This window comes from Martes martes (genome assembly GCF_963455335.1).
Source record: "Martes martes genome assembly, chromosome: 7".
Classification (NCBI taxonomy): Eukaryota; Metazoa; Chordata; class Mammalia; order Carnivora; family Mustelidae; genus Martes; species Martes martes.
The window spans coordinates 34946431-34970750 of record NC_137894.1 but is presented as its reverse complement, the minus strand read 5'-3'; the positions used below and the strand labels follow the sequence as shown (position 1 = coordinate 34970750).

Here is a 24320-nt window from a genome sequence, read left to right as displayed (position 1 = left end):
GGGGCACGGGGACCTAATGTGATGCGGGATGCTGCAGTGGATCCCGGAACAGAAAAACGACAGTAATGGAAAAGCTGGTGATCCAGACAAACGAAGTCTAGAGCTTAGGTAAGCGTGATGGGCCAACATCGGCCTCTGAGTATTGACAAATGCACCCTGGCAAAGGGTGACGGGAGGGGTTGCCATCGGGCAGAACTGGAACTGCCTGAGCTGGGCACAGAGGCTCTCTCTACTGTCACTGTGTTTCTTCTGTAAGTCTACAACTGGTTCAGATTTAAAAACAAACAAACAAAACAAACAAACAAAAAAACTTTACTTAAAAACCCAATCCAAATCATAGGTTATTCTCAAACTCCTTGCACTTGGGCTTGAACCCCTGGCTCCATTTTTTTTTATTTTTTTTAAGTTTATTTATTTGTTAGAGAGAGAGAGAGAGAGAGAGAGCACAGGCAGACAGAGTGGTAGGCAGAGGCAGAGGGAGAAGCAGGCTCCCCACCGAGCAAGGAGCCTGATGCGGGACTCGATCCCAGGACGCTGGGATCATGACCTGAGCCGAAGGCAGCCACTTAACCAACTGAGCCACCCAGGCATCCCCTGGCTCCATTTTTTTTAAACTTTTCTTTTCTCCATCTTCTACAATTATTTGCCCACTTTGGGAGATGGACATGTAACCTCAGTGTTTACGCCTCCAAAACTGGGTCTCCTGAGGTCACGTGACTTCATTAAGCAGTCCTTGTACCTCTCATCTATTCTCTGCGCAAATCAACAGCAGTGACCGTCCTCACCTTTAACCGTCTCCGCTTCCATTATCCTGCACTCATACACTCATTCGGTTCCTCCAGCGTCGGGCCCCGAGCTACCCCTCCAGATACACTGGTGACTTAGGGTCCCTGCCCTCAAGTCATCAAGATAAAGAAACGTGAAATTCTTCATGACTTGCTCATCATCAAACAAAGGCAAGTCCCAGGGGCCTTGCTGAGTCAGAAACATATGATTTGCTCTGCTATTCGGAAAGCCTTCACTTTCCACCCCATTTCTCACCATTCTTTCCTACCTCTCCCTGCCCTCCCTAAGCCAAGACCATGCTTTATGCCCCCTAAGGTCATTACTGACTGAGTAACTGCATCCCACAGGCTGTCTGCAATGGTGAGTGCCAGTATGAATTGGTTTTTCATGGTCACTTGAGTTAGGAAATTACAGCATACAGATTCCATTTTCCTGTTTTGTGTATGATTTTCCTCTGTTTAAAAAAGATGGGAGGGTTGGCAGATTCAGGGCTTCTCTTTGGCTTTACTGTGTGATCTGTCCCTCAAAACTCTCAATTCAGGGCCTAGGAGCAAATCAACAGGCTGACCCTGAAGGGTGGCATTCGGGGAAGGGGAGGCTAGCGGTCACTAGAGAGAGTGGCTGAAAAACACACCACAGTCCGGGAGCTGCTGCAGCTCCTTGCATGGACAGGATTCGGGCCCCGGGCAGGCTGATGGAGCTCTGCTGGCTCCAGGTCTTCCCAGTACAAGGGGGGATCTGCCTCATTTTCATGTAGGGACCAACCTCCTAATGGGTGGGCTCGCCATCCCATGGCAGAGTAGCTCCATAGAAAGGCCAGGTCATGACGCCTGAGCCAAGGGGCTCCAGGGAGGATATTAAAGAGTGGTGTGCACCTGAGTCAGGGTGGAAATGCTCTCTGAGCCATAAAAACCCTTAGGTCCTGGCTGTGGTCTAGAGAGCCTTGACCTGACTCTTGTCTACCCCCCAACCGTATCTCCAACCACACTCCCAGCATTTGTTATGCTTCAGCAACATCTGTCTTTCTATCTATTCCTCAAACACACTGGGACATTTCCTGCTGCCTCTGCACATGCCGTTCCCAGTGCCTGGAACAGTCTTCCTAACGTATCTTCACAAGGTCTCACGTTAAACCTCACCCCCCACACCTCCTCCTCAGACAGGGCTGCTTCTCTCCCAGCAGTCAAAGTCCCCACCACCCTCCACCCAGTACCATCACAGGAACCTATTTCAGTGGTTCCCAAACTGAACTGGCTTATGGCATTCTTAACGGGCTGATAATTTTTTCATGGTAAACCTAGACTGAAAGGAGTATCTGATAGTTTCATTTATTAAGTAGTTAGGTCCAAACAACTTCATACAGCAGTTTTCACCGGCTCTGACAGATACTGTGTTTCCCTAAAATTGTAAAATTTCCTATGGGATCCTGTGACTTTACTACAGTCCCCCAGGGTACCCAGGCGCACAGTTTTATCTGCTTCACGGCATTTTTCTCTATCTGAACAACCATGTCATGTGTTCATTGGGTTTTTGTCTGGTTTTCCCCACGAGGAGGTAAGCTGGGGGTGTGCAAAAGCAGATAATCTTGCCTCTCTTGTTTGCCTACATATCCACAAAGCCAGGGGCTGAGCAGAAACTTGGTAAATATTGTCTGAGTGACAATGAAACAAAATGGGAGCTCATGGAAAGCTTCCCAGTGAAGGGGACACGTGACCTAAGCCTGAGTGGGGACAGAGCGAGCCAGGTGAGAGGTGGGAATGGGGCATTCCGAGTGCCGAGGGTGGGGCGTGGAGCTCTCTGGGGGCCTTCCAGAGTCCGCACAGCTCCTGGGGGAACCAGATGCTAAAACTCCCTGTGGGCCGACCTTCCTAATCCGAGTGGGGTCCTGGAAGCTTTGGTGGACGCCACTGAAGGGTGTCACCCAGGGCACAGCGTGATACGAGGCTGTCCGTAGATCTCCCTAGAAGAGATGGGGCGGGGCGGGGGGGTGGGCCTGGAGCAGGCAAGAGAAAAGAAAACCAGGCAGGGGGCCACTGGGACGCCTCCAAGGTGAAGAGAAGCAGCATCCACTTGCAGAAGGCAAACAGAGTGGAGAAGGAGGCCTCAAGAAGTCAGAATCCACAGGACTTTGGGAGGCCCTGGGTGAACCACCTGGATGAATTCCCAGGATACACCTGATGCCCAAGTCGGGAAGTCTGGTCTTGCCCAGACCGGACTTCCCGACTTGGGCATCAGGGGAACAGCTGTACCATTCACCATGGGAGCCCCATAGTGGGAGCAGATTTAGGGAAGATGAGCTAATCATGTGTGTTTGAGGTGCCTGTGGGACACACAGGGGAAGCTGGTCAGCGGACCTCCGGGTATGTGGGTTCAAGTCCGGGAGAGCGGTCTGGGGTCAGCAGTCCTCAAAGTCAATGAGACTTTGACTCAGGGTAGCTCTGCGGAGTCTCCTTTTCTCTTTGGGGGCTAGCATCCTGGGTGGGGGGGGGGGGTACAGAGGTTGAGCTGTGTGCTTAACAGAGCCAGACAGACTACATCGGGGTGGGGGGTGTCCCCTGCCACCTGCATGAGCTCAGGACTCCCTATTTTACCAATTTCCAGACCCCACTTTCCTGGTCTCTGCAGGGATTGCTCTGAGGGCTGAGACGGGATTCTCCCATAACAGGTGACTGGAGCACAACTCGTGAGATGCCTGTAAGAATTTTAACTTGGATCGGAGGCTGAATTCTTGCTGAAAATGCCGGCACTGTCTTGCCCCATCTGAGTTTGGGTTTGAGATGAACCGATGGCACTGAGGGATACTCCCCTAGCTGGAGACCTCCTGGATCTTCTCTTCGTAATGTGGGCAGGATCCAGAAAGCAGCAACCTCTCAGAACAGGGCAAGATACCCCAGGTGTGTGTGACCTTTACACTGGGCTTTTAAAAGCTGGTCTTCCCCTGGGTCTACAGGTTTTCTTCAGGGCAAGTTGGGGCCTGAAGAAGTCTCCAGCTGATAAAGCCACAAGACTCCTTAGGGCCAAGGTAACAATCCCCAGGACTGTTGCTATTGGAGCCAAGGGGAGAGATGCTAGAGGGAGCCGGGAGTCAGGACTCAGATGCTGGGGACTCAGAGAACACCTAGACACAGCCCCGGTGTGGGACGTCCCTGCTGTCCCATAAGCTGTGCCTGGAGGAGCAGGGAGGAGAGCCTGCTACACTTAGCACATGGGACCAGAGAGATAAATGGAAGTCAGAGCTTCTGTAAAAGGTGACGGTGGTCAATTCAAGTGAGAGGTCTTGAGCAGACACTGCTAGCTCTCTACACAATGACCTCTCTTGACTTCTTCCTCACTAACAGTCCAGTACGTGGCTCTTGCTGGTGTCACAGTGTATCCAGCCAAAAACTGCCCCTTCCCAACCTCCCTTGCAGCTCGCAGTGGCCCTATACAGTTCCAGTCAATGAAATGTAAGCGAACACGGCTAACCGGGACTTCTGGGGGGAATCTTTACATGGGAACACATCGCTGGAGGGTACCTTTTTGCCCTCTCTCTCCTTCCCAGTGGGAACACAGATGCCGTGCTGAAGGACAGCTGCCGTGGGATCACACGCACCGGGTGTGAGGACAAAGCCGATACTCTAAGGGTGGATTGGCAGAAAGGCAGGAGGAGCCCAGGTTCCTCGGGGCCTGATGGAACAGAGCCCCCACACCAGCCCTGCACAGCCCATCCCAGGGTTTCTTGCTATACGAGAAAAACGCAATCCCAATCTGGTTTGGCCCTCCTTAAACTAGTTAGTCTTTGTCACTTGCAGCTGATCCAATCTTAACTGACGGAGGGTCTTAAGTCGGGTAGATGGAAGAGAACGAGATCGACATCGATCCACGGTAAAATGGTAACACATCAGGAATGACAGTAACTGACACGGGGGCAAAAAGGAAGAGGCACCAGGAATGAGCACGCATTTCCTTTGTAGTGGAAGCCAGTCCCTGTGAGCTCTGCATTACCTGTTCCGCGTGGGACATCGTGGGACACCGGGTCACCTGACTCCCATAAATGCCCACCCCACGGGAGAGTGTTAGGACTCTCTGCGGCCGGTGCCACAACTTCATGATGATGTCTCCCCAAAGAAAAGGGTGTCCCGTGAAGAGAGAAGCCAGGGTCCTCCGCAAACCTGGTACGCTCACACAGACGCCGTAACCTACTGGAGCCCCCCAGAAAATGGACTCCTGGCTTAGTGTTGCTTCATTTTCAGTAACACCTGAGACGCACCCTTACGGGAAGTTTCTGCCCCAGCATGCTGGGGGTTTGTTCACATCTCCTGTGGTATTTGTACGCTGTGCTTTTCTGAACTGAATATGTTCACTCAACTCAGACCATATCGATTCACTTCTATACACCATCTATCCTATAATGCATACGGTATAGATTATGATCTATACTGTATGTAGCTATATATTATTATAGTATATACACTGAATAGCATGTTCGTTTACTTGACTACAAATTCCCCAAGTAGGACAGTAGGCTTCTGACATGGCACCCGGCTGAGAGGAGGCCTGAAGGGACAGCACGTATGATGTCAGGAGTGAGGACTCCAATATTTGGCCATTTGTCAGAAAGACCTCATTCATTTATTTTAAAAAAAGATTTTATTCATTTATTTGAGAGAGAGAGAGAAAGTGAGCACAAGGGGTGGAGGGGCAGCGGGCAGGGGGAGAAGCAGGCTCGATCCTGACACGGAGCTTGATCCCAGGACCCTGAGATCATGACCTGAGCCAAAGGCAGACACTCAACCAACCGAGCCATCCAGGTGCCCCTGGAAAGACCTCATTTATAAAATGATTTGTCTTCTTTCTCCACCTCTCATGTAAAATGTTCTCTAGCCTTTTTCTGTCTAAAGATGAGCAGGAACCTGAAATTATCTTCTGTAAAACATCTTGCCACTATTCAATATAAAATGTATATAATATACCATGATCTAATCCATCATTCTTCTAGTCTGCTGTTTCGGGTCTTCTTACGTTTTACTTTCCAATGCTTTAATTATATTTGGCCTTTCCTACCCTCTTTCAAAATTCCTTCGTTCCTCTAACTTGTAAAGTATAAAACTTGATACATTATTATTGTACACAGTTAATTTCAAGCTGGAAGATTTTAAAAAGGTTTTTTTAATTGTTCAGTCCTCTGTACTTGCTTTTGGATGAGACGGTGTGTTCCTGTGCGTCTGTGATCCATGATGACCTCAAGCTGTTTTCCTCCACAGAAATTCACAAAGAAACACAACCTATTATTTTCACTCATTTCCCCACCCTAATTTTCATGAACTTCCGTGTTCCTAGTTAATTTCAATAGCACATAAAAAGTGTTGAGATGTATTTTTAAATGCCTTCTGAACTGACCCGTGCTCTATACAAGCACCTCTAAACATCTCCAGACTAAACGCACAGACTTGCCCTGATTATGCACCATTCCTTTCAGTAACTATATCAACTCTAACGATCACGCTATTTATCCCTGTACAATGGGGCTCTAATTAAGGTCCAGTTCCCACAAATGTTCTGGAATTTTATGAAAATATTTCTCTCTGAGATCGGTATCGTGGATTAGTTCTACTTTATTCCTAAAATCAATCAATGTCAAAGGCCTCATTCTCAGTTTTATATTTAAACATGTTCTGCATTCCTGGGCAGATCTTAAACACAGTTAAATAGGTACGTTCTCCGCATGATCTGTTCCTTCTTTGGTGGCAGAAATTATGTAACATGCGTTAAACAGAGGTGGCAGAGCCAGGAAGGGAAGCCACAAAGATGAGTCCATGACCAACACAAAAATGATCTTGGAGGTTTGCAAGGTGCCAGACTGGAAAGGGTTGTTTGCGTTTTTAACTTCAAATCTGACTTCAACTACCAGCTATTCAAAAGAGACTCACGAGTGTTAGGGAGTTAAGCCATTGGACACTGGATTGTTATAGCAGCTCAGCCATGAAATTCCCTTGCCGCGCTGAAATGCCCTCTCCAAAGATGGCTGATAATGACCCTGGCATTCCCTGGTATGAAGGCAGCCAACAGCTCACGTTGGCGGGACTGGAAAAGACAAGCACAGAAGAGAGAACAGGAGACGGGAGGGATGACGGTGACGATGAACAGCATACAGGCCTGGAAGCCAGACCAATCCACTTTGGGCAAACCCAGTCTCCGCCGTGTACTAGCTGCGCGACCTTTAATGACAGAAGTTCTTCTGTGTGAGTCCCAGCTTCTTTCTTTGCAAAATAAGGAAACCAACATTTACCTCCTGAGTTTGTACAGAATAATCAAAATAGAAAGTTTTTGGTACACAGAAAGTGCCCGATACATGTTCATTGCTTTCTTTCTCTCTTCCTATCTCCTCAAAATAAAAACAAAGCAACAACAGAAAACAGGAAAAACAAGAGAAGGAACCATCCACAGCTATGGTGATTTTGGTTCTCACACCGACTCACTGTCACTAACAATTTTACTATTATATAGGAAGAGTTGTGCTAGTCACCTAAGACATATAGCCCCTGCGCCTCAAATTGCTTAGTAGGTAAAGATGCGGGAAATGTTGTATATGATATTGTAGGTGACATGGCAGAAAAACATCAGGGACAACATGTGCTTCGAAAACTCAGTGCTGGAGAGACCACTGCTCCATAAAGACAGCCAGGCTGCAAGGAGGGGACAAGCAACTCTGGGCACCAGGAATTATAATGATCAGACCAAAGTGAAGGGTTTGTGTTTGGAAATAATGAGACACAAGGTGGAAAAGGTACAGTCTGTTTGGTCAATACCAACCTACAGCACTTCATCTGTCATCGATTCAGTACTAATGAATGTTCTTGAACTTGGTCATGAAATGGACCAAAGTCCTGTCATGAGATTAACCTGGCTGCTGGGTACAGGATCAATGGAGAAGGTGGGAACCTGGGGCAAAGGGAGCGCTCATGGTGGCCACTGCAATGTCTAGAAAGCAGAGATGGCACCTGAACCGGGTAGGGGGGTGGTCAGTGGTCATGGGAATGAGAGGAAGTAATGATTCTAGAAAGAGCCTAAAGGAACAGGAGCATTAAGAGAGGTAGTTATGGGATTAAAAGATAAAGAGAGAGTGAGAAACTCTCTGATCCCCAAGCAGAAAATACCGATTCCTCACTACTATCAGTAAGATATTATCAACATATGAGCACGACTGGGGTGAAAAAATTTAGAATATTCTAAAATACATTGAAGGCACTTGTTCACAGAAGGAATTTTGTGGGTCTCAACTTGCAATGGACCCTAAAATGTTGGCATTTTAATTAGGTGAGAAATAATCAGCTTTCTCACAAAGAATGAGTTGTTCGCCTCTTAAAGCATGATAAATTACAATACTATACGGATTATTCTCCTGGATTCTTTCTGATTAGAGAGTGTTACAAAATTTAATATTGTTCTCAGTAATATAATCCACCAGCAGAATTTCCATCTATGAAAAACTACTTAATTATTAAACTTGAGTGAGTATTAGATATCTATCGCCCATCCATGCTGGCTCCATGCCGTTCCCAGTTAGGCTGAGTGCCTAAATCATTATAAAATCAGCCTACACCCACTCTTCCCTGGTAAAGAACTGAGTTTTTTTTTTTTTGTTGTTGTTGTTGTTCATTTATGTATTTATATATTTATTTTTAGAGAAAGGGATAGCATGCGTGCATGCACGAGCTGGGGGAGGGGCAGAGGAAGAGGACCTTAAGCAGGCTCCACATCCGGTGGGGAGCCCCACACAGGGCTCGATCTCATGACCATGAGATCATGACCTGACATAAAGTCAAGAGTCAGATGCTTAACCGACTGAGCCCCCCACATGCCCCCTGAGTTTCTTCAAATATAATTTAAACCCAAATAGGTTTAAGTCCTCACGTTGACATTTCCATTGGCTTATACTATGCATTCCACCCACACAGAACATCCAGTGGATAATCCTGAAGCAATCTTCTAGATTCTACTTCTCAGGGCATCGAAACCTTTCTTTCTTTTTTTTTTTCCTTTTTTTTTTTTCTTGAACAAGGGCACTCAAAACCCATTATGCCTATCCAACAAATGAGCAATCTTTCCAGCCCCATGGTTTTAGTCAACGACTGATCAGCATGTGCTGATAAACAAGAAAAAACACTTGCAAAAGACTACAGAGACCAGAAGACCTTCCAACCCAGTGCGGCGAGTACGGCTTTTCCCCAGGGAATTTCAGTCCAAAGAGATTCAGCTTGATCTCTGTAGACAGGACTCCTTGAACAAGGAAGCAATGTAGTATGCCCTATAAAACAGATTTAAATATGCGTGTTCATATATTATTTACATGGATATGCAAATTTCATGGATATATATGCTTTCATCATATAGCCATACTCCCTTCTCTTCTCCTTATTGGAAGACAATTAATTTGTCACCCTGCTCAGGTCACAAAGCTTCCAGCAAATGCTCCAGGAGTGGTTTCTCTCATTTTGGGTTGCTATACCCCAAGTGGAAAAGGGGTGGGAGTCACGGCACGGTCTTTTCCTTTCTCCAGTATTCCTGGTGCTTCTGGGTCACTTCCCTCCCCTTCTCCTCTCATTTATCCCTTAGGACAGAACCCCAGTTTTATTTCATGCATCAGGGTGCCCCAACTAAATGGCTACAGCTTCTACCTTCTCTTGTTGCTAGGGGTGTCCAGTGAGATGTCAGCAGAAGTTGTAGGATGAGTTTCTGGGCATGTTCTTTAAGGAGGAGCAGGCAGTAGTGTACTTTTCTTCCTTTCCCTTCCTTCATCCACTGCCCGGAATGCAACTCTGTCAACAGAAGCTCTGGCAGCCACCCTGGACCCTGAGGCAGCACGGATGAAACGTGCATGCCGAGGGCGATGCAACAAAAAAGCCAGAGGAACTTAGGATCCTCACTGCCTACACCCAGACTGCTTTGAAGTAGGAAAGAAAAAAGGGGAAAGAAAAGAAAATCTTTCGGGGATTATACCATGGTTATTCTGAGTCTTCTGTTCAGGCGGCTGATTCTAATCCTAATTCATATAATACTTCATCCCAACACTTTTTTTTTTCTTGTACGCAGTCAATTTTTAATAGGAAAAACTTATTTTTTATACCAGAGGTAACATTAGGAAGACAAAGTTGTAGTTCAGGTATCACTACACATTCCTAAATTATCTCAGTTCAGGGGCGTCTGGGTGGCTCAGTGGGTTAAAGCCTCTGCCTTCGGCTCAGGTCATGATCCCAGGGTCCTGGGATGGAGCCCCACATCGGGCTCTCTGCTCAGCAGGGAGCCTATTTCCCCTCTCTCTCTGCCTGCTTCTCTGCCTACTTGTGATCTCTGTCGGTCAAATAAATAAATAAAATCTTTAAAAAAAAAATTATCGCAGTTCAGCTTAACCAACAAACGTCTCAGATTCACACCTGGCAAGTGTTGTTCTGAACTGATCTATAACTTCAGAAACCAAAGGATGGTATTAGCTATCATCCATTCCCCTGCCATGGGAGAAGCTTCTGCTCCAAGTTGAGTCAGCACGTGGGCTGGTGGTTTATTGTATGGGGAAGAGAGGAGTGTGAACCCCAGTCACTCCTCTGGAGGACACACGGACGAGGCTCTGTCCTGCATCCTTCCAGAACCTGAAGTTCTCATCGGCCCCTCTAGTGACTCTCCCAGAGGCTTCAACAAGATGCGCACTTTTTTCTGAAGTGAAGCCTCATAAAAAACTGAGAGACGAGATGCGTTGGGTCCGTGGGAGAGTCGCTGGGGGTAGTGAGATGTGTTTGTGAAATAAGGCGTCAGACTTTCTCCTCTATGGCCCACAGGAGAGGTTTCTAAACCCAAATCCTTTTCTGTTACAATGATAATAACGTTACCCCTCATTTTAATCCTTTACAGCCTCTGCAGTCTGTGGGTTTCCTGAACCAACAGCTTGGGCGTGTCCAACTTGATTTGTTGGGTATCAGATCCCCTGAGCAAAGAAAAAATGCTTCATTTTCTCCTATATCGTATTTCTAACAAAGAGACACTATACTTTTTAGTATTTTAGTTTCATTTAGGCTACAATTTGGGAGGGACTGGATACTGGGGACCATCAGAACGGACCAAGGTCCATTCCTTTCTTGGGGCAGACATCTGCTCTGGGAGAGGCTGGCTAATGGGCCATCCTTGTCTCTAGATTTTCACAGTAGGGCTGGAACTGCTCCAAGCAGTAGGAGAGGGGGTGCTCCATTTTAACAGTCTCCAAAATAACCCAACGATTCAAGTTTATGGTGTGGAAAGCGAGGTTGGGTTGCTATTGGCGGCTGTCAAGTTGAATTGTTAGCAGCTTCTACCTTTCGAGGGAACTGTGACTTAGGTCACACATACCATTTCTTCTCCCTCTTCTTGAAAAGCAGTAAATTGTCTGCGTGCCCCAGGCCCCCCTCCTCTCAGCCATCATGGGCCTTAGCCAGGTCAGCTGTATCAATACTTTGGAAGGTGCGTGGACCATTAAGTGGGGATTCAATGGAAGTCTCTTTACCAGCACTTCACTGCCTCCTAGGCCCTGAAAGAGAAACATATGCCAAAAATATGTCGATTTACAAAATGTTTTCATATCTTTAGGGTATTTTATTTCTCTTGCTTCTTGTGACATAAATAGCACATAAACCTGACCCCAGGATTTTTTAATAACCAGCTGTGAAATTTCACTAGCACTGGCATAAAATCAAGAGCTGAAAAGAATTCATCCCCATGTATGGGGGCTTCTGTCCTCCTCTGATGGGGCTTTGATTTGGTAATGGTTTATAAAGCCACTCTTCTTCTTGGGCTGAAACAGAACTTAAAAGAAAAATATTGAATTCACTATGGGCAAGAATCCAGACAGTATTTCTTGTGGGGGTCCATGGTGTGGTGGGGGGAGCGGGAGGGAGGTCAGACCATGGAAGAGTAAAGAGGAAACTGTATAATATATACTTAGGTTGCCTGAAAGATTTTTTAAAATATCTAATTCACATTCAGGGTCCTGTTGGGCTGGAGAGCTGTGTGTGCTTTGTGCTAGCCTTTACAATGCCACTCTGGGGCTGACCCTGATTTGGGACCTCTGCTGCATTTAGGTAACAAAGTTTTCCAGCTTGGAAGGTGAGATTAAAAAGGAAAGGATGGAGAGAGAAATGAGTTTAGTCCTTTCTTTTTTTTAATGTTGGCATTCCCCTACTTTATTATAATTTAAAAAAAATAACGTCCTCCTCCCGATAAGCTCGGTTTGCAAATAAAAACAGTAGGTGCAAGTTGAAAAATAGTTTGCCCTGAATTTTTTTTTTCACTTATAAAGATTCAGGTGTGATTTTGAAAGCCTCCCCATACTGGCAGGCTTAGGCATAATTTCCTTAGAAATTCACACACACACACACACACACACACAAACACACACACACACACCCTTTCCCCCCGTCTTTAACCAAATTAAAATTGGATTATACCTGGGTGTTCCATCACTGAGATGCCACTGGAAAGCAATGTTGAGACGTGGGGCAGGCGGGGTGGGGGAGGTTAGGGCTACTAGGTACGGCCACGCCCTTTGCGAGCACTTCCAGCATGAGCCTTATGCTGTTAGCACTGAACAAATGCAGCGGCCGTGCAGGGCTGAGTTCCCATCCAGTGTAACTTCTGATGAGCCATACTGTGCTCTGGGGCCAGGTGGCCACTCTGAGCCTCCCTTTCCCCAGTGATAATGATGGCAACAGCCCTTCCTTCACAAGCCAGCTGTGGTTGACTTGATAGACCATCTGTAAAAGAGCCAGCAGGGTGAACAGCTGAAAATATGAGCTCAACCAGCCTTCACCCTCTGGATGAAAGAAGCTGTCCTTAAGAAAAAGAGAGCTCATGCCAGCAATTTCAGGCCAATTCAGTTATGTTCTTTGTTCACATTGAAGCGTATGGAGTCCTCCGAGTAAAACTAAAGCCCGCGTTTATATACTAATCTTGAGGCATACTAGCCATAGGTCTCATACACAATATATCCAGCTTCTTGAAGCCTCAGTTTATGCAGGTATAAACTCAGGATAATACTCAGTTCCATTTTCCTCGCAGCTGATACGATCACATGAAGGAATCTTGTTGCGTCTGCGGGATACTAGACAAATACAGGCTAATACTACGTTTGAGATGGCTCCCGGCCTCACTCAGTGGAAATTACTAAAAAATTATTTTAAAAATCAAAGGAACATGCGAGTGAGACGTACACAGAGCACAGATTTGTCGGCCAAGCTTCAGAAGAGCCCAGAGGCTGTCTCCTAGCTACACACGAGACCCTCTAGCTGTCTCAAGAACCCGGCTATCATCTCATTCCCTCAGAGCACACAGAGTGCGATGAGGTGAGAGCTGCTTAGTGTCTCTGCTTTTATGCCAACCGACCAAGTCTTCCCAGACCATTTTTACCCTGAGTAACCGGAGCAGGTTTGTTTAAGACCGAGGAATGACCATATGTTTCAGAAATATCTTCTTGCTGCCTCCTCCCAGCCAAGACGCCCACCTGAATTCACAAACTTTTATTTGGAAAGTTTGATGGCTGGTGTGGTTTTTAGAGGGGCTATTTTATGCATTATAGTGATTAACCCTTTTTCAACAGTTCATTAACGGTTTCTGAAAAACATAAAAAAGACATTTCATGGAGGGCAAAGGGTTTAAACATGGCATGCTTCAGGAATAATGCTTGCCACACACAAATCAATTCCTGCTACCAGGTTCCATGAGTATGGAATTGATTTAGGGGCTTATTTAAGAACAATGGAGAATTTTCCACTTTGAAGAAGACCCTGGGTTAACTCGGGGCCTGAGAAAAGAAAAGAAAGGGGGGTTTGCTTCCTAGGTTTCTTGCTGGGTTTCTTTTCTGGTAGTTTTCTTTCTCTCGTGCTCGGGGAGATAAAGCCAAGTCCTAGCCACTCTACTTTCCTACACCTTTAGAACAGAACCTAAGACTATAAGAACTGCCAGACTCCCTCAGACTAGTGGTGTATCACCCATTGTAGCTGTGGCTGATGAGAGCACATTGTTTTGAAAAAAAGCGAACCTGTCAACATCCAAAGCATTAAGTGTATAATATCTGTAATATTTAAATATGTCTCACAGATTGTGAAGATAAAGCAAACACTCCAAAAGGAAAATGTGCAAAGGACATGAACAGGCAATTCAAAAAGAAGATGGAAGTCACAATTGGGAAGAAACATTTCACCTTACTAGAAATCAGAAAGAGGCAAACAAAAATAAGATACCATTCTTCAACTTACAAAATATGGTTATTCAGAAAATACAATTATGTCCAGTGATGTCCAGGGTAGTGGGAAAAGGCAAACTTTAATACACTAGTAGTGGAACAGTGAATCCACCTTTCTGGTGACTTGGCAAGTGACATAAAGATATTCATACTACTCTGATCAAAACAGATCCTTTTCTAGGGGGTTATGTTGAGAAAATACACATACATGCATACAAAAATGAACGTGGAAAGATGTTCACTGTAGTACAGCCAGGTGGGAAACTGTTTCTATAAAGGGCCAGATACTATAAATATTATAGGACTGACAAGCCAGTCAATCTCTGTTGCAACTATCCAACTCTACCACTGTAGGGAAAAATTCGCCACAGATTGTAACCAACTGGGCACGGGTGTGTTCCAATAAAACTTTACTTATAAAAATAAGTAACAGCAGGCTAGATTTGGCCCATGGACTGTAGTTTGCAAACCCATACAGTATCATTTATAATAATAATAATGATAACTTTTTTAGAAAACAGAATCACTTATTATCTAATACAGGAATGGTAAACTAATTTATTTCATGCACCTACTACAACTTCTTTTCCCTTTAGTGATTTGTGAAAATGCTTATGTGAAAAAAAAAAATCAGGATACAAAACTGTAGGTTTAGAGTGATCCCAATTTTTTTAAAGGAAAGAATATGTAAGCATGGAAAAAGGATTAGCAGGAAATACACAAGGATTTTAACAGTAATGGTTTGAATTTTCTTTTTTATACTTCTCAGGATCTGAATTCTCTATTTGTGTGTTTTATTTTTAAAATAGAAAAAAAAATGTTTTAGATGACAGAATTGGACTTCTGGTGTGAATATAGTTGCATAAACCAGCATTCTCTCCCTCTTTCCTGTGAATATAATTAAAAAATGAGAACAAAAAGAAAAAGCTTACCATCTTCCATTTCTGGCAAAACCAGGAGACAAACACAACAAAAAGCAAACAGATTTTCCCTGGAGCTACACAGGAAGTAGTATAGAGAAGAGGAGGGAGAGTCTAGAGCATCAGATTTCAGAGACCCAAAACAATGCACTTCTAAAGGGTGATGGGCACTCCTGAGAGGTGAAGGCAGACCCATCGTCTACAAGAAAGGTTCACTGATGGGGGCGAGCTGGGGAGCACCTAGGAGTAGATCCAGTGTCACAGGCCAGAAGTTCACACAATTTGTGGGTCCCTTTTAAAGACAGATCATATATTTTAAATACAAAGTTAGGTACAAATGCTTTTATTTAGAATGAACAAAGAATAGCTACTAAATGTAAAATTTTTAAGCTGGTAAATTCTACACACACCACTAAGGTCCAGAAAAATAACGTTTCTAATAATTAACTGCAACTATCTTCTTGACCCACCTCTATAATATCCCTCCTCTATGACATGCCGTCTCAAAATATTTTCTTTCCCTTTAGTTTTTGGCTGCATCATTCTTGATCACCTCTTCATAGGATATAATTTTGTTCCCATGAGCTTTTTGAGGAAATCTCTAGAAGATGAACTACAGACAAGGAAAAGATGACTGGGGAAACCATATCAGAATGACTATTTGGGCACTCTGAACACACTTAAATGTAAATCTAAAACTATAAAAAATTTGAGTATCATAAATTAGAAAAGGAAAAAGAAATTGAAGAGAAGCAGAAGAAAAGAATTTTTAAAAATAAAAGCAGGTACTAGTGAGTTAGAAATAGAAAACAGTAGAACAAGCAAAACTAAAAAGTTTTTTGTGGGGGGAAGACAGTTGATATGCTAGCTAACTCAATCAGAAAAAATGGAGGAAACAGTAAACATACAAAGGAAAACATACAGAAATAACTACAAAATCTAAGCAAACTAAAAGAACCATAAAAGACAACTTTGCTAAATTCAAAACAAATACGTCTGAAAACCTAGATGGATAGGTACTTTTTGAAGAAAATATAATTTTCCTAAACTGATACCAGAAAAAGAGAAAATCTAAACAGACCAGTTCTCATGGGGGAAAAAAATGAGGAAAGTTGACAAACAGCCTCACCTCCTAGAAAGTACCAGATCCAGCTGGTTGCCTATAGGATTTCCACCAAATTTCAAAGAGCAGAAAACCCCAATGTAATTTAAACTATTCTAGAACATAAAAATTGAAGAGAACTAAATTTCCTGATGTGTACAACAACAGAATGCAACAAAGATTTCAAAAATAAAGTCCTAGACCATCTCTTATGATTACTCAGGCAAAAATCCTAAATAAAATACTAAATTATCAAGAGTTTAGTTGAACTACTTCAAGGTAGTGTTGCCTTGGCATCCATTTGTTTGGCAAACTGGCCTGCAGGGATTTTAAACGGACTCTAGGCCCTCATGCAAACTCGTGACCTAGACAGCATCTCAAAGCAGTGGGAACCCCAACGCACTCCATTTATGTACCCTAAGAAAGGCATGTGCCGTGGTCCTACCTCTCTCTGTCTACACTCTGCCTTGACGTCCCTATGTGGCTCCTTGAGGCAAGCTATATACTTCCTCCAGGACCTATGAGTAATAAACATCTCTGTTTTGATTTCTCTTGTGGTCTGTTGTTGAACTGTGGCTCACCATCTGACACCCTGTGCTCCACTTAATAAATGTTAATTTAATGAAATCATAACACAAACAGACATTAAAAGAACAATGCAACCTAATTAGGTGGAGTTTATGCGAAGAATACAAACAGTTTAATGTTAGGAGACACATTAATATAATTCATCATATGGACAAGTTTAAGGGGGGAAAAGCACAATGTAACATCTACTCTTGATAAAAATATTCAATGATATAAAAATGCTCCCTTAACATGACACAAATAAAGCAACCCCTGCTTAAGAGCTTGCATCATGCTGAAGAGAGAAATACAAACAGCATCTTCAGTAAAGTCAGGAAAAAAACAAAGATACAAAGACTTAGCTCTTATTTAACTTTGTACAAGAAGTAGTAGCCTACGTAATTAGACAAGAAAAAGAAACTAGAGCTAAAAATATTGATTAGGAAGAGGTAAAGTTATCACTACTTGCAGATCATACGGTTATACACCTGAACACCCAAAAGAAAAAATAATTTAAAACTACAGAAATAATAGTAGAATAAAGGAAGATAATAAAGCAGAAAAATTGTATAGAATTCAATAACTTTCATATTTACAAACAATTATCAGACTGAAGTTATAGTGGGGAAAAAAGATCCCACTTACAACAGCAATAAAAAGATAAAATACACAGAAATCAATTTAAGAAATGTGGAAGTCACATACAAAAAATCTTTAAAATAGGGATGCCTGGGTGGCTCAGTCAATTAAGCATCTACCTTCGGCTCAGGTCATGATCCCAGAGTTCTGGGATCAAGCCCTGCTTGGGGCTCCCTGATCAGTGGGGAGTCTGCTTCTTCCTCTGTCCCTCCCCCTTCTTATGTTCTCTCTCTCTCTCTCTCAAATAAATAAAATCTTTTTTAAAAATCTTTAAAATATTCTGAAGGACCCAAAAGAATATCTGAACAAATGGGAAGTCATACCGTGCCCTTGAATGGTATACATTTAATGTGATCTTATTTTAAGTGAGTTTCAAAAGTTTTCCCCCTTGAAACTACACAAATATCTACATGCAAGATTCTGTGCTGGGCTCCAGGAAACCTGCAAACACAAGTCAAACAAGAAGTGTTCCATACCATGTTGCATGAGGCCTCACATTCTTGTTGACAAACTCTTGTGATTGCAACTATCAAAATATTTTTTAAAATCTATGTATACAGAGCTTCACGAGAGGCAACTGGATTTAGCAACAAAGAAGATAGCTGGAGAAAGTAGTAGTGGGGCTGAAAACTAGCCTTGCAGTCCTTGGCAAAAGCCATTTATTTCTGTACCAAAGGAAAACAAAAGAACTTCTCCACTGGATTACAGGAAGTTCATCTTCTAGTAACTTCCACATAGATAAATTAAATAAAATATAGATATAAACACACACACACACACACACACACACACACACACACACAAAATCCCACACAGCCAAATTCAGAAAAAGAAAGGGAAATCCTGAGGCATCAGAAATAAGGAGGAAATGTGAAGTCAGATTGTGGTTGTTAGCATAACGCCAAGTTCCTAGAGTGCTACCAGACCCGGATCAACCTCCAGGGACAAGATGTGGAAGCCATTTTAACCTAGTCCACTACAGAGATGATAGCCAACACCCTCTCCAGTCAAAATGGAGCTGGATTTGAGGGGCTTTCTCAGCATCAAGTTGGAAGCTTTATGAACTGTGGGAAGCTACTCAATGGGTGATGTGTTCCCAAACTGAGATGTTAACATTAAAACACAACCAAATGCTGGAGAAATTCATAACATCCCCAAAAGGCAACTTCACAGTCTTCTCATCAGTATTCCTCTTGAACCCAGGGCAAGTGAGCCTCTCCAGAAAAAAGGACTCCTGCTCAACCAGCTCACACTCCGAAATGGCAAAGAATGGGGGAAACAGCCCACCATGAGCCGATATCAAAACCCAGCACACAAAGAAATTCACACCCAGGAGCGGCAGATGAGAAGCCCAGCTCAAAGAGACTTCCAAAAACTGTTCCTAAAATGTTTGTGGAGTTAGAGGAAAGAATGGTTAAAAAACAAAACAAAACAAAACAAAAAAACAGAAGAGAAACTTGGCATCAGGGAGGCAGACAACTGATTCCAATAAAGTTCGGTAAGACGTGAGCGACACCTGCATGCCATAAGCCAAAAATGGAAAAACAATAAATAAGTGGGAGAATGAATACTTATTAAGAGCTATTCACGTAGCAAGCACCATCCTAAGACGTAACTTTCTCATATGATTCCCACAACAGCTATCCTGTGGGGCAAAATAATTATCCCCATTTTTTTTTCTACCTGGGCCTCAGAGGGGTTAACTCACCCAAGCTCACCCACCATGAACTGGAATTGGAACCCCAACCTGTAAGGAGGGAGCAATGACCACTGATGAGGAAAAACAATGGGAAACTGAAGGCTCCAGATCATCAAGAGAACAGGAGAGAGAATTAAAGAACATTTGGTTTTAAAGGAAGGTGGGGGCGCCTGGATGGTTCAGTTGGTTAAGTGACTACCTTCAGCTCAGGTCATGATCCCGGAGCCCTGGGATCAAGTCCCTCATCGGGCTCCCAGCTCCATGGGGAGTCTGCTTCTCCCTTTGACCTTCTCTCCTCTCATGCTCTCTCTCTCACTTTCTCTCTCTCTCAAATAAATAAATTTTAAAAATCTTAAAATAAATAAAATAAAGGAAAGTGAATACCGCTTTCACTCTCTGTAAGAAAGAAAAATATTTTGACATGAAAGGATGCTGAAGACAAAGTATCACATGAGATGTGACACTAGGAATAATGTCTTCAAACTGGAATCTTCTCTCAGGCACGCAATTATTCTAGCAAGAGAGGAGAAAAATGATCTGACTTCAATTTGTTCAGCATTTATTTTCTAAAAAAAGGATATTTGCCACAAGTAATTACTGTGACGTGGGAGCTATTCCTGGTTAGAAAAGTTTTTAATCATGAAGTGGTATTTGACGACGTAATTATTTCCACAGGCCCCCAAACAAGCTTGTCACTGAACTGTAGTAGTAACGGGGTCCGACCACAAAGAAAATGGTATGCTTTGCTGATCACACATGGTCACTAATTTTATACAAATAACATTAAAATATAGATTAATAAAGGTTTGCCATTCTGTGAGAGATACGGTAAAATAACAAGGGAAAGTCTCATGCCCAACTGTGTTCTTAAAAGTGGGGCAACCTTGGACATGTTACCTGGGCTATAGACTCCCCTTCCGCAGAAGGTGGGAGAAGGAGTCTAGGATCCTCCAGGCACTTCCAACTCCACTTTACTCGGGCCTCCTCCTGCCCAGCACGTCTGGTAATATCAAATGCTCTGGAGGCTACGCTGAGCTCAGTTTTCTCGTAATGGTCTCAAAACATTTTAAAGATGAATTTGCAGTAAGTTCCTCTTCTACCACTGAACCACAATCATTTGGAGCCAAAACTGGTCAGTGATGGTGAGCTGTAACTCTACCCACGGAGGAAAATGAATCACTGAAAAATTCCTTCGAGGGTTTCTAGTTCAACCTCCTCAGCTTACGGATAAGGATTTGGGGTCCCAGAGATGGAGGAGAGTACGATCGCCACTAAGGGCGGACTTGGCCCGGAATCTGTATCTTCCAGTTCCTCATCCAGGGCTCCATACCATGCTGATGAGAACCAGGTCAGCTGAATCATGGCAGAAACAGATCGACAGCTGTTGAGCTAATGAGGCCTAGAAAAGCCATTAACGTTAATGAGGATAGCAGGAGCTGTGGTGGTGGTTACTCATCAAACACCCTTCCTCAGCCCCGCCCTCTCTTCCAAATCTGGAAACAAAAGCTTCTAGAGCAGTCAAAGAAGAGAGAGTGGAGAAATGGCATACTGAAGAAACAGACTGGCCAAAATGTTTGTTGAAGGCCACACGGGCTAGTCAGCAAGAGTCAGGAGAGCAGAGGACACTGGTCAAGGCCTGTTTCTGTGAAGATGGGAGAACTTAAGTGAATTCAACGAGAATGCATATTTTACCAGTAGGAACTGCACCCTCTGTCCGTAACCCATGACCTCTTTTAAATGAAAATGTTTCTCAGTGTCACAGAGGGAGACTCTTAACTTCAGGTCTCACTTCCTCCATCATGAATTCCCTTTGGTGCCACATTGAGGACACCTCCCATTTCTATGCCTCAGTTGGACATTGGGGTTAATAAACTCACAGTTCAGTGAACCTCAGCATTGAGAAGAACGCTACAGACGATAAAGGGTGTGCTTAAGTGCAAGGAGGAGCAAGACGTAGACTCTGCTATTGATGATGTTCCACTGACCCCTGGGTGGAGCTGGAACTAAGAAGCTCCACCTTCGGACAAGGCAGGCCTGGTTTAAAAGCCAGGCTCTGTCAGGGCACCTGGGTGGCTCAGTTGTTAAGCGTCTGCCTTCGGCTCGGGTCGTGATCCCAGGGTCCTGGGATCGGGCCCCACATTGGGCTCCCCGCTCAGCGTGAAGGCCCCCTCGCCCTCTCCCACTCCTCTGCTTGTGTTCCTGCTCTCTCTCTGTCAGGTAAATAAATATTTTTTTTTTAAAGATTTTATTTATTTATTTGACAGAGAGATCACAGTAGACAAAGAGGCAGGCAGAGAGAGAGAGAGGGAAGCAGGCTCCCTGCTGAGCAGAGAGCCCGATGCGGGACTCGATCCCAGGACCCTGAGATCATGACCTGAGCCGAAGGCAGCGGCTCAACCCACTGAGCCACCCAGGCGCCCCAGGTAAATAAATATTAAAAAAAAATAATAATAAAAGCCAGGCTCTGCCCAACCTTGGGCAAAACACATCGTCTTTCTGAGTCCTGGGTTCTCCAAATTTAAATTTGGAATGATAATAGTACCTATCTCATTAGAAAAACAATTGGGGAAGAGACCCAAAGCCAATTTATTCTCCTGATGTTACTTGTGGAAACAGTGGCATGCACGGCTTTCTGAAAGCTAATTTAGAAAAGTAGAACCACTGTCTGCAGACGTTCTTTATGATGAAATTATGCCAGCAGAGGGCGCCTGGGTGGCTCAGTCGGTTAAGCATCTGCCTTCAGCTCAGGTCATGATCCCAGGGTCCTGGGATTGAGCCCCGTGTCAGGCTCCCTGCTCAGCAGGAAGTCTGCTTCTCCCTCTCCCTCGGACCCTCCCCCCACTCATTCTTGTTCTCTCCCTCTTAAATAAAATAAATAAATAAATAAATAATCCTTAAAAAAGTAAAATAAACTATGCCAGTGGAGTCAATAAAAATCAATAGACAGAATTTCCCCAGTCATCAGAGCATTAGGAATTTTGCAGCTTTCTTCTGGAAATACAGTCTTGCTTCCATCTCAGTTAGAAAGCCCAGGTTCAGAGAAAAGCTATCTGATGGGCCTAGGGTGAACTAGACACTGTGTTAACACATATCAGAAGGGCCTCACTGTTTATGGCGTACCTTCCCAGCTTTGCTCACAACCCTAAGAGGTGGGCAGAGTGGATGCTGACTCTCTTCCCCCACAAGAAGAAACTGAGGCTGTGCAACTTCAAGTTCAGGTCACTTTCCTAAGGAAACTACCAACCAACTGAATGTTCTTCTGATGACACAGCACTGCCTCTCACTCCTCCTGACCAAGTTTGAGAACATTACTCTCACCTAAATCAAATGTCCAGTCAGAAACCAAATATGCCTCAATATTAGTAATTAATAACATTTTATCCATTATGGTACCAAGATATCAAACAAGATACAGACTGTAAATTTCATATATTCACACATGTAAAGTTTGGGGGAAACGGAAGAAGGGGGGACTCAAGAAGAAGTGAGGTGTCTGATACCATGTAGCCGGCCTGTGGGACTCGAGGCTGCAGTCAGCCAAACTTGACCTGTGTATCTATCTCCCCTTTGGGTCCCCCTGTATCCCTACATGGTGCTTTTATGGGACTGGGTTTGCATTCCTACACCTTTGTCATCACCACGTGAAGAACATACATAACTAGGCGGCATCGGTATGAGACAAGATCCCAGGAAGGGATGAGAGACTCATGGAGCCTCGAGCCTCCCCACCAACCACAGCAAGCAACAGAGGGTGTTCTACAAACACCCACCATTCTACAGACTCCTGAGGAAGAAGGGAGTGCTTATTTCCGAGAGTTTATGGTTGTGTGTTATGTAGCATTACTACGACTATAGTTGACAATACACAACATTAATGTCAAAAAAATAGGGAATTTGATAAATTGCAATAGATCTAATGGAGTATTTAAGTCACTATTACTAAGGATAATGATCTATATACATATTGACATGGGAAATATCCAAAATAGATTAAGAAAAAAGCAAGTTATAAACATGTATGTATTGCATGAATCCTTTCTTATATGTTATATGTGTTATATGTATTTTGTGTGTGTGTATATGTGTGTGTGTGTGTGTGTTTACATGTATAGGAAAGAGTAGGAAAGAGCCTAGAGAGAAATATACCAAATTTTATTAGTGTTTCTCTCTGAGTGGTAAGAATATAAATGTTTTTACCTTCCTCTTTACAAAATCTTCATTTTTTTCATTAAAAATTGTGCTTCCAGCAATTTTAACTCAGAATGAAAACAATAAAGTTATTTCATTTAAGAAAAACAATTAAAAGTTAGCATAGAATTCTGGCTGTAATTTGCCAGGTATCATCGGCCTTCAATCCTTCAATGGGAAAAAAGTTTTCTTCTTCTCCTAAAGAGTTAAAGACACCTTTTTTCAAAACCTGGCAACTAAAGGCTGAAATATCATTCAAAACTTAAACCAAATTCCCATCAATATACCAAAACCAGCGCAGTCTGTTCTCCAAATTTGTCTGTTTCTTACATCTGTTAATGACAAGTCTTTGTTTCCGGCCCTGAGTAGCCTACCTGTGAATTAGCCCTCATACAGTTTCCCAAAAGTAAAGTTAACCTTCTCTCCCACCTCTAACTCCTGATGATTTATCCTTGATTTTCCCATTAAAACCCCCAATCCAGGGGCAATGATTAAGAAAGTGCAGACTGTAAAGAAAATCATCTCATTAGTGTCAGGTAAAGAGGAAGCTTCCCCAATCAAAAGGACTAAGGTTTGGTATCAGAAACAAAGCTCTGAACCTTGATCAGTAACATGGATGAGTCTACCAGGAATTTCTGTGAACTACGTCCACCTAATACCCCACTCAGGTAGAGGGGAGACTTTGGAACCATCTGACCACCCCCCGCAAAAAAAAAAAAAAAAAAAAAAAAAAAAATCTGCCAAGGACCAGCTAGCATTTACAGATCCCAGACGTGGCTTGCAAAAAAATGCTCTGCCTAATTTTCCCACAGGTGTTTCTGTTCCCCGAGACGGCCACAGCACCATCGGGGGCCCACCGCTCTCTGGGGTTAAGGATTATAGTTGTTTCAGTTACAAGACACGAAACAGACCTGTGGTTTCAGGAAATATTAAAGACCTGTGTGCTTGCAGAAAAATGACAGAAACTTTCATCTCTGTTAACCAGCAAAGAGTCCCTTTCTCTAATGGCATATTAGGAGAACACAGTGACAAACAGGTCCTCGGAACACTTCGCCGCACGGCTCGGTTTCTGGAAGAAGGCCCATATGCTTCCTGTTCCTTGAGACCACTTCTGTGGTTGCCAGGACCTCCCATTATCAGAAAACGGACCCCAATGGCTTTTTGTTATGTGTTGTA

At 43.7% G+C, this 24320-nt stretch overlaps 1 protein-coding gene across 1 annotated transcript in view; it reads right to left on the bottom strand.

Moving 5' to 3' along the window:
* THSD4 (thrombospondin type 1 domain containing 4) overlaps positions 1–24320 on the bottom strand; it is a gene marked incomplete at its 5' end in the record, with an annotated part of 544049 nt that overhangs the window by 248867 nt on the left and 270862 nt on the right. The window lies entirely within an intron of this gene.